Source organism: Cryptotermes secundus, unplaced genomic scaffold, assembly GCF_002891405.2.
Source record: "Cryptotermes secundus unplaced genomic scaffold, Csec_1.0 scaffold89, whole genome shotgun sequence".
Taxonomy (NCBI): domain Eukaryota; kingdom Metazoa; phylum Arthropoda; class Insecta; order Blattodea; family Kalotermitidae; genus Cryptotermes; species Cryptotermes secundus.
The window spans coordinates 784,458-796,578 of NW_019725837.1; positions in this window are offsets into that span (position 1 = coordinate 784,458).

Here is a 12,121-nt window from a genome sequence, read left to right on the forward strand (position 1 = left end):
CTCATTCATTAATATAAGAGAATGAGACTGTAAAAATTCCAGTATGGCATCTTCACTAACCTCGTGGAATCCTCTCTCTTTTGCTACATTTATATGTAGTTTCCTTCTTCACAGTCCCATTCAGACTTACAGCCTTCTCATCAATGAGGAGTAGGCTTAAGGGGTACCATCACCTCTGGCGTGTAATTTTCACTTTCGTATAATTTGACAAGATAACAGCATTTGTTTCGGTCTCCGTTCAGTCTTCATAATAGTATGAATCATCATTTCAGGAACCTGAATGACACGTGCAATGCATACTGTACGCTCGTCTCTCTTCTTGCCACACATAACATCCAATTTCACATGAATACTGTAAACTGGTACGCTCTCCCCTCCAGATGGCAGCGCTATAACTCACGGCTGCAACAAGGGCAGTAAATACTCGACACAGAGAGAATATAACAGAATACTCCGTCCACATGAAGCACTGGCTGTGGTAAACAACGGCCTGAACGTGAGGCCAGTGGCGATCAGGAGATTGGAACAGAATGGTACATGCACTCCAGATGGTAACCATTTTCAGTCGGAAAATTCATAGTCCACAGAATGGGTCCTCGGAATTGCGGGGAATTCTGATGTATATGTTTTCCAGTAATCTTGCACAGTGTATGTAGGGAAATGGATAACAAAGGCTCAGGTAGGCGCTACTCCCTGCATTGCAGAATGTGTTTAGAGCGTGTCCCATGTGATTGTCAAGATGCAGAAGGCGCTAAATTATCCTCATTAGGTTAGATATTTCAGGCATTCAGGTGAAAGTAGTGTGCTGCTAAGTGCACCAGGTGAGTACAGAAGAGAGCGTGCCTCTTCAGGAAGCTTGGAATCTATCCGGATTCCCCACGCGTAGACTCTCAGGAAAGGTGGTGCAGCAGGCGAAAGTGTTAATATAGGTCAGAGTGTTTAGACAGGATTTATGATAGTCCGAACTTAATTGTGGGGCCATATGCGAAGCTTCCACTGTCCGTTTTGAAGTGGAATTTCTAAATACTAAAACACTTTTCTACCGTCAGGGAACCAGGCTGGTCACAAATAAAACGGATTTGTATGGACGAGATGCAAACATGAGGAGCATCATTTTCATTGAATGCATCTTGTTGTGTATCATATATTATTTCTTTCTGAAAACCGTCACAACACAACATCAATAACACTTGTAAGCAGCTCTAGAAGATACCTTTGCTACATGTTTCGGCCTTCCATAAGGCCATCATCAGGCAAATATATAGAAGGCCGAAACATGTAGCAAAGGTATCTTCTAGAGCTGCTTACAAGTGTTACTGATGTTGTGTTGTGACGGTTTCCAGTAGGAAATAGAATAATGAGGAGCATAGCTGATTCTGTATGTTTAGAACCAGGCATGTGGACATAGCCTAGGATGCTGGGGGATCCAGGCGACTGGTGATGTCTGCTGTATGTAATCTGCTTTTGTAAAAATGTCTTAATAATGTAAACTGTTCACTGTAGCAAACGTTCGTAAAACGTGCGCTACCTGTATTAGTATAATCGGCCAAATAGGGGCATAGAGACACAGCTCACCTCAGTTTCAGCCTTTATTCCTGCTGGAAATGTTACTGCGAGAGGATCCTCCTCTGCTGCTGCAACTGTCAATACTTCGGTTTTCACGATGATGGCCTCATGCTCATCTCGAGAAAATGCCGACGATATCTCCCTACACAGAATTCCCTCTTTCTCTGAGTCTGTTAGGTTCTGTAAAACAATCAATGCCACATTCACATTACATACAAGCAGTCTTGTCTTCCACTATATTTGAGTACCTGATACAACACGGGCCACGCATCGCGTCTATAATCATTTTTCTATTGTTACCAGTGTATTGTTGCTGCGGGAACATGTTTATCGAGTCGCTGTTTGCAACAGCTGTCTCTTCGGACTCCATTACTCTGGCTTTCAGGCTTCGGGTCACATACAATTCAAAAGTTATTTGTTCTGTTTCTATGAGGTCCGGGTCATATCAAATAACCAATAAGTAGTGAAATAAAGTAGGCAATTAATTCTTCCCAGAACTTCTAGCATTTCTCAAAATAAGAAAATTAAGCTAAAATAGGATACATTTTCCTTTTTATGGGCCTGTAACCTAAGAGAAGCAAATCCAGTGCACACCCTCCAACTTTAATCTTCTAATGTGTTTCAAACTCTTACTTCTTACGAAACTAAATTATTCACTTTAGCAAAAGTTCACAAATCGAGTGTTCGTGGATACTTGTATTTGTGAAATCCTTCTAACATGGACAAAGGGACACAACTCACCTCAGGTTCAGTCTTTATTCCTCGAAATGTTAGTGCGAAGGGATCCTCCTCTGCTTCTGCATCTGACGGTACCTCGGTTTTCACGCTGATGGCTTGATATCCATCTTGAAAAGCCGCTGAGCACATCTCACCACACAGAGCTAGAACTTTTACACTCTCCAGATGTAGAGGGTTCTGCAAATCAAGAAACACCGCATCTGTCATGGTTGTGCATTCGCATGACATACAAGAATTTCTGGGAAAAAACAATCCCCCATTTGTCTTCGATGAGACATAGACCATATAGAAAACAGCACATCCCCACTCCCCGAAGAAAATATATCCCGTCATAAGAAACACAAAACACTCACCATGATTTGTCTCTTCAACTCTGTGTAGTACAACTCCTGGCACTCTTGTTGCAAGAGAGTGTAGAATTCTTTGTAACCTTGCAGTTCGTTCCTCACACAAGATGTTTCTATATGTTGTGAAGGAAGTGACTTGTAGCAGTCCTACAGTTTTAGCCTGAGAGTTCAGATAAGAATGTGAGCTTGTAACTCGGAATATTTGCGCAGGTCCTGAAAGGAAACCTACTGATTATCGGTATGTATAAACATATTGTCACGTGTCAGTGACTTGACATGGGGTTTGGATTGATAATTGGAAATACTGAAGGATTATAATTCGTGATTACAAATGATTACAACAATCTCACTAATTTAGGCACGCTGTAAATCACTGCTATTCCAGAACACAGAAAGTCTTCTGTTTGTAATTCTGCCGTCATTAGTCGTTGCTAGGTAGCAGCTGCTAACAATTGAGATACCTCACGTCAAACCACGAACTGCCAATGCTCGTTTGCAACTCACGACTCTTTGGCTATTCAGAGTCATAGAGTCAGAGTCAAAGGTTACTTTACGACTGGCGGTTTATCGTCAATCAGTTCAGCTTGGCGTCAGGCCCCTTGAGGCCCACGACCCTGCTTGGCACGTTATACGAGAATAATCTATGCGCGGACAACACAGAGAAACCTGCTTCCTAGAGATCGTATATTGTTTTCTTTTGATCCGTTAATGTGGAGATGTGTCTAGCGATGGAAACTTAGGAAGCACCGCGTACTCTAAGTTGCGTCAGTATCTGTTGTCGCGTAGAAGTATTTAGCTTGCCACTGCTTAGTAATAATCGCCTCTACTCGTTCCACTGTTCCGGCTTTCGGTATCGTGTCCCACTATTCTATGTCACAGAAATATAAAACGTTATGAGATATTGGCACTAGGCAGCAGACACTAGGAAGCTTGCTATTTTGTGGGACACCATGTTCTCTGGAGCATTGTTGCCAATGTTGCAGACTTCTAAGTATTCACAGGAACCTGCTGCATTCGAAACGTCACTACCAGTATACCAGATTACACGGTGCTACAATAACCTACATATCTGTAACTGTAGGAGAGAAAAGACAATTCGCTCTCCAATTAGGCCATCAGCTTTCATGCCTCCTCTCAACAGTGAAATCTGGATTGACGTGTGAAGCATGGAATGACGTCAACTGTTAAAATGTGCAATAATTACAATAATAATAATAATAATAATAATAATTATAATTATAAATTATAATAATAAATTATAATTCATAGACAGGACATTTCCAGGAAGATGGGTCGGCAGAGACGATCCAATGCCTTGGCCTCCACGTTCACCAGGCATAACACCACTAGATTGTTTCCTATGGGGTTATGTTAAGTGCAGTGTATTCCGAACACCGGTTAACGGACTTGATGACCTGAAGACCCTCATCAGGAAGGCGATCTTAGCTATTCCAGCGTACATGCTCCACAGAAAGTGGCAAGAGCTCGAATATCATCTGGACGTTCTCCGTGCTACCAAGAGAGCCCGCATCGAGGTCTACTGAGGTCAGTAAAATACTTCGAGAGTTTCACTCTGATCTGCCGCAAACCGCATGTGGTTAGCTCAATTTGTTTGCGTGCCACAAGTTTTCAAAAACCCGACGGGACTTTGTGGACACACTGTACTCTTCTAACCAACCAACTAAAGTCAAAGTGAAAGTCATATTGCGACTGACGGTCAGTCAGTGAGGGTCAGTGAGTCAATCTTGGTGTCGAGCCCAGTCTGGGGTTTATGATAAGATATTTATTAGTGATTGACAGTTTAGGTCTTGTTGTAGGACGCCTCTGACTAGAGGACGGGTCTGTCTTTTGTCAGTCATTGTATGCAGTAGTAAGTCATTTGTCATAATGTAAAGGATATTTACATTTTTCATGTTAAACATGATAATAAATGTATTAAATATAAACAAGGCCTCTATCAGTCCAGGCTCAGTACAACAGATTATGCTCTATTTCCAGTAGCTTCCGCTACAACGGCAGTCTAGTCACTTGAACGGTCGTTTGTTTGACCGCCGCCAAGTTTAAGCCTTTTATAAACCAACCAAACAACAACTGGCCCACGTTACATAGCATCCGATTAGACCGCACACAAAACACTGTCTCCCACGGGTCTTCTATTGTTGATTGTTTATTCGTTACCTAGCAATGGCTCTCTTGTTTGAAATAAGAAGTGCCATGCCTGTCATCTGGTGACATCTGTTGTTAAACTATTCCGTCATGTCACAGTATTTTAATTGAATTAAAGTGCTCTATATATGTGCACAAATAACATAATGGTAATTATTCAGAATTGCTGGGGTTTTGCACTTTTTCCGTCGTCCGGTATTCTAGAAACTAGAAAAAAGAACGTTTGGGAAACTGGATCTGTTTGCGTCCCTTAGATTGAGGTAGCTCGTTCTGAGGGACCCAAGAAAGTTGGTGTCATCCACCCTTACCTGAGGACGGAGAGAGATCCAGTTTCCGAAATGTTGTGTTTTGTGGTTTCTAGAATACTTGACGATGGACAAAGTTCAAAAACCCAGTAATTCTGAGTATTATACACCATCGTAAGAACTCATAAGATTCTAAATGATAATTATTGTATTTGAACATCCTGCTGCACCAGGTGATCACTTGCAGCTACACAGATTTATTGGTCGAATCACCACTTAGTCCGTGGTATCGTGTAAAGCGTTGACACAACTGTGTTTATGAAAACACGTTCATAAAACGGAAATAATTCTCGTGTTTATAACGGACAATTTTGCTATCATACTCAGTAGCTAAGGCTTTGCCTGTCGGCAGGAAATCACTGAACCGAACTTCAAAATGAATTATTTCCGTAACAAATTAATTTTTACTTGTTACTTACAGCTTTGTTTAGCCACGAAGGTTTGAGACATCTAAATATGCAATGTATGATATTGTATGCAACAGTCATCTGATTTAGAGATCATTTTGATTCAGTCTAATGTGAAAGGAATAAAGAAACCGTCTGTTTAAATAAGAGTATGTACTGGCATCAAAAATATTTTGGTAACAGGAACATTTCTCTTTGTACAAGTCCTGGTTCTTGGGACGGTCATAAAGCAAGATTTATTTAGAGCTAATAATAGTCTACTGTAGGCTACATGCCGATGATGTACTCTATACCACTTCAATTTCCCACTTTCGTCTACTATATACATATAGGCTGAAGTACACAGCATGAATGAAATCATCAGAAGAGCTCTGCTTTACTTTCTGTCAGTAAGCTAGCCTACCGTCGTGACTATTTCATGCCTTTGGCTTATTTCAATTTGTAACAAATTTTGAAAAGAATACGCTATTGAAACAACTGGTAATTTCATCAGAGGAAGCAATTTCAACCACATACCGAATGCTTCAGCTCTTTGTTCACTTCACTACGATTTCACTTAACAAAGGATTGAGAGTGGTGTGAAGTGATTGTGAAAGCCAAACTTACGCAGTCACAGAACAGGTCGAAATTCAAGCAACGAGCTGTAAACACCCCAAAAATATACACATACAGCTCGATGAACAGGTCGCTATCTGGAGCTCGAAGAGTGAAGAAGTGAACGCAAAGGCTGGTGAACTTCCATTGTTGGGATTCGTTACCAGGTAACGTCTAGTTAATATATAGTAACAAAAACAATTGGCTCTCTGCTGTGTTACTATGAAACAGGTTTAATATTGAAACTGAACAAAGGAGCTGTTCCAAAATTTGGCGGGATCCGAATAACAAACAATAAGCAGCACGGAACTATTTCTGTGCACTCTCATTAACCAATATACTTACATCCACGTATTTCCATAAAGAAAAGGTTAGTAACAGCAAATGTTCGTCTGAGTGACCGTCGCTCAGACCACTACGCGCAAGGCAAAAAAAAAAAATTAATGTCTTTCATCTTCCGATTTCTTCTTCTTGTGTTGTGGATGTCCTGCTGTCGGGGCTGCCGGGCGTGTTTTCTGGATTTCAGCCTACTTTCCTTATCTTGAAGAATAAAAGAATAGTTATGAGATCACCTTCGTGTGTGTCTGTCTGTGTATCTCCTCCTATAGTTGCTAGGCAACGGCACCGCAACGAATACAATGCAAAAACAGCAGAACTGTTCCACGCAGTGTTTTCCGCGCGGTGCCTCTCGCATCTCTAATGGGTAGTCAAATGAAAACGGGTCACCACGCATAACTCACACGGCGAGCAAGTTGGTAACACTGGAATTTGCTTACGGTACGAACATCTGGTGGGGACTCGGGAGAGGACAGTGATAAAGTGCCCTTGCACACTAGTCGTTTGTTTATTGTGATGGAAGTAAGATTAGCGCTACGTGTGATCGTCCAACATCAGTAATGGAGGCGGGTAAAGAAGAACAGCGAAGTGTAGTGCGCTTTCTGACTGCTGAAGGAGTAGGAGGACGAGAAATTCATCGTCGCATGTCTGTTGTTTACGGCGAACACAGCATGTCACGTTCACGTGTGCTGGCGCTGCAAAAGAGATTCTGAGAGGGACCTGTGTCACTGCAAGATGATGCTTTGCCCAGGAAAGGTTCATCGTGTCGTCACTCCTGATGTTACTGCTCCGTTGCATGGTCATATCCGGTCAAACCGACGGATCACTGTGGAAGAAATTAGTCTTTTGATGGGAATAAGTCATGATTCCGTTCACGCCATTGTGACAAAACACCTGCTGTACCGCAAAATCTGCACACTGTGCGTTCCACATCAACTCACGGAGGAACAGAAGACTCAGAGAATGGCTGCATCACTGGGTCACTTGCAACGATACCATGAGGAAAAGTATGCTTTTCTGTCCCGTATTGCCACTGCGGATGAAACTTGGTGCCACCATTTTGAACCAGAGAGCAAACGGCAGAGTCAACAGTGGAAACACGTGAATTCTCCCCCACCCAAGGTATCCAAAGCCGTACAAACAAGTTCCGGTAAAGTGATGATGACGTTCTTCTTCTGCTGCAAGTGCCCTCTGCTTGTCGAATTTCTCGAGCATGGGGAATATCAAAATTAATTGAGATAAGATTCGGGGGATCTGCTTCTCTCGCGGTTTTGGTCCGCCTTTGTCTCATCTTACGAGTATATTCAATGGAAGGAATATTCCATTTGTAAATAGTGTGAAATATCTCGTTGCAATCTTCGATAGGAAGGTTACATGGAGATTACACATATAAATGATCGAAGTCAAGGCCTTCAGAACATTTTTTCCCCTTGGCACTACAGCCCCAGTGGGCCTAAGCCTACCTCCATGAACTTCTCCGTCATTTCGGTTTTTCCAGATTTTACACATTCGGTAGGACTCCTTGGGCAGGGGATCAGCTCGTCGCAAGGCCTCTATCTGTACACAAATACAGAAAAACGCACACACACAAACTAAACATCCATGCCCTGAGTGGGATACGAACCCACGATCACTGTTTCCAAGCGAGCGAAGACAGTACATGCCTTAGACCGCTCGGCTACCGTGACCGGCCTTCAGAACATTAGATTGTTTTCCCTTTTCAAAAGTGATCGATTAAGAGCTATTATTAAGCTGGCCCTCCACAGAGCACTCATTAGATCTGTAATTACTTATGCTGGTCCCGCCTGAAATTGTCATGGTGAAGAAATGAGACATTTACTGAAGTTGAATTAATATGTCTGAAATAAATAGTTATAAGCAAGAGGGCGAAACGCATTTTAAAGAATTAAGTTGAAAGGGTGTGGACCGGATTTACTTCTCTTAGGCTATAGACCCATGACAGACTCCTGTGAACATGGTAATAAACTTTGAGTTTCATGGAAGGCAGATATATTCTAGAGTAGATGAGTAACTACTAGCTTCTGAAGAGCGAGATTGCTCCATGGACTTAGCAGTTCATAGTGAATCTGAAGTTGCAGTTAAGATACCTGAACAAAACCGCTATTATCAGTTTGATATCATGGAAAAGGAAAGTGTGTCCTATTTTTAGACTTTTTAGTTTTCATATATTGAAAGATGCAAGAAGCGCTGGGAAGAGCTAATTTCCTACTTCCTTTCATTACATATTGATTATTCGATATGACCCGGTCCGTATGGAAAATACCACGTTCAGCGACTTCTCATTGCAATGAAGCATGGGGCACGAAAGACCACCCAGAAAATACCGCGTCCAGTAGTTCCTCTATCGCTGCTTTTTGTGTATGCCTTTGCGGGCGAACGTGTTTGCCGTGCCGCTGCCTGCTTTGCTTGTTCTGAAAGATAAGAGGAGTCTCATGAGTTCACATTGTCGCCTGTTTTTAACACCCTAAATTTTGAAAGTTTGAATAGTGGAGCCTGAAAAGACGGCCGTTACAATACCACATATATATTTGTGACCTGCCACATGACGCCTGAAAGCCAGAATGGTGCACATAGAGATACGCCGTGGAAATGACCATTGCTAACAAAGTCTCTGTAATGAGTTCCCAGGTATCTGTGCGCCTCGCCTGACTGCTAACCACCGCCGGTCGGCACAGGTGAAATAAATTGTTGCGGTCCCTCGCCAGCATCACCGTTCTTGGTTTGAGGCCCTGTCGGGACACATGACGTTAATTTTGTTCCTGGTCTCGAGTCCCACGGAACAGAATTCCTCTGTATATCCCATTGCTAGGCAACGGTTCTGTTGCCGGGCAATTACATAGATGTCAGTTATGTTATTTGCACCTTGCAGGGAAGCTGATTCCTTATTCTACTTTACGCAAGCTCAACTGTCTAGAACATCCATGAATATTAATTTTCCTATGTATTATGTAATATGATATGCTCTAGTTCATTTCAGTGTGGGGATTTTGGATTAATTTATACGAAACATTTGCAGGTTTTTACAGAAACTGCTGAGGAACTTTCTCCTGTTATGAGAAAGATGATATTGGTTAAATTAGTTCACCTGACTCATTTTTATGAACTGAGTTAAGTCCCTGTATATGAATGCAAAATTGCTAATATTACATTTGAATATCCTGTTGCATTGATTAACTTCTTAGGTAATTATTTTATTCGTTTGATTTTCATAAAACATGTCTGGCCTTACATGGTCATTCTTAGGTCATCATGTGTTGTACGTTGGTTCCCTCTTGGTTTTGTAAAAATATATGGCATTTAATTCTAATTGGAGCTTCCTTTGAATGGACACCTCAGAGAAATAACCTTCGGTAAATTCACCCTTGTGCTATACGCAATGAAGACGTGTTGGGGAGTGGATATATATATATATTATTCATGTACGTGTATGTATTGCATGTATTCCACGTATTCTTGACTTCGGTAGTAGTTGGAGGTGAGTGGTCAGCTATATGCACCGGCCGATTTATTCCCGGGGAGAGACCCTGGTACCCATTTGGCAGGAGGCTGGGATGGCACCACAGCCGGTCTCGAAGACACGGAGATGAAAAATTTCTTGCCCCTACCGGGACTCGAACTCCGAATCCTCGGCTGTCCAGCTTGTAGCCATATCGACCGTATCTTAGCTATATCGACTTATGGCATAAGATATGCCTGAGAATGGCCATGTAAGGTCTAAATATTTTGAGAACGAGAAAAATTAAATGGAATACGACAGCTACATGTTTCGGTCAATATTTTGAATCATCCTCAGGCAGTTTCATTAAATACGTCTCACTTTATTGTAATATCCTAACACGGATCCAGCTTAGTGTTAATCATTATAATACATGTCATTATTACTGCAACTGTATTTTTTTTTATTGCTAGTGGGGTGGGAATAAGTCCCTTGTACTATGGCCATTTCTGGCCCATTGTACCAGCCCAAGATGACAGGTGAGGGTCATTGTGGAGCAATAGGTGGAATGAAGATTGGCAGGGGAAACTGAAGTACTCGGAGAAAACCTGCCCCAGCGCCACTTTGTCCACCACAAATCCCACTTGACCAGACTCGGGATCGAACCCGGACCGCCGCGGTGGGAAGTCAGCGACTAACCGCTTGAGCTATGGCTACTGCAGCTGTAAAAGAAGGTTTAAATTTTAACACATTCTGTCGTAGTTATGATGTCAAATTCTTTATCTGTCGCATATTGTGGGTGGTGTTTGTATTCCTGGAGTTTGCTGTTATGTTTTTATATGTGTTGGTACTATTCGGAAGTTGGGATAACGAAGTTGGTATAACGACTGGATACGGGCTGGACGACCGGGTTTCGAGTCCCGGTAAGGTCAAGAATTTTTTGTTCTCCACGTCGCCAGACCGGATCTGGGGTCGACCCAGCCTCCTATCCAATGGGTACCGCGGGCAATTTCACCGGGCTTAAAGCTGACCACTCACCTCCAACTACTGCCGAGGTCAAGAAAACGTGAATCAATATATCCACTCTCCCATACGTCTTCATTGAATACTGCTTAATTATTGAAGTGCAGGGACAACTTTACTTCTTGGTGCTATTCAGGTACGTAATGATCATTATTAGTTTTTATATGCTTCTTCTAGCCTTCTTGAATGTGACGTCGTGATTGAGTTTTTTCTCTCTTTCTATAGGGTGTTGTGTACTTATCATGTGGATGTTTGTTTTTGTGTTGATCACGTTCCTGGTTTCAATGTGGGCTCACATGACACACAGCAGGTTGCAGACAATAACGAAAAGGAATATGACAGCGTTGCAATAACCATGTAGCCATGCACAAACATTTCGTCTATGAAACTGAAAATAAACTGTTAAGTATTGCAAATTATTTGTTGCCCTTTTGAGAGGGAAGTGGGCGGTGTACGTGGGATAGTAACTTGCTTTTTGCCGATTGAGTTCTTGGCAGTAACTGACTGACAGTATATGCCGTTCACCACTTGCATTACAGTAGGAACTTTGTTGTGAACCGTTCCCTGGCTCTAGTATACAAATCCCCTGTTTAGACGATACTAATGCAGATTGCAGTGTGTTATAACCCGTTCCCCATCAAGATTTTTATCTCAGTTAGGGCGAGGGAAGCCGCGCCATGGCGCAAGCGGTTAGTAGCTGGGTAGCTGGCTTCCCAACGTGGCGACGGCGGCGACCCTGTTCGATCACTGGTCTGGTCAAGTGGGATTTGTGGTGAACAAAGTGGCGCTGGGGCGGGTTTTTCCCGAGTACTTCGGTTTCCCCCATCATCATAATCACCCGGGGCATGGTACAATAGGCCAATCAGTGACCGCCGTGCCGAGTGGACCCAGTTGGACTCCACCCCCCACTAAGCGAACTAAAAAAAATAGGGCGAGGGTACACCAAGGAAACTGGTAACCGCAACGCAACAGCAATTTCCGAGAAATGTCATTGATTACATGTAGGTAACTGGTTTCCTGCTTAGCAGGTTCACACTGAGGAAACTTATGTTTGATTAGTTGCTGACATCATCTTATGTAGGTATGCTTGTCCGACATATTGCATGACTGCATTTTTTAATTTCTTGCACTTATCTTCTGCAATGGAAGATAATAATATTGATACTGTCTTAAAATGGTGAT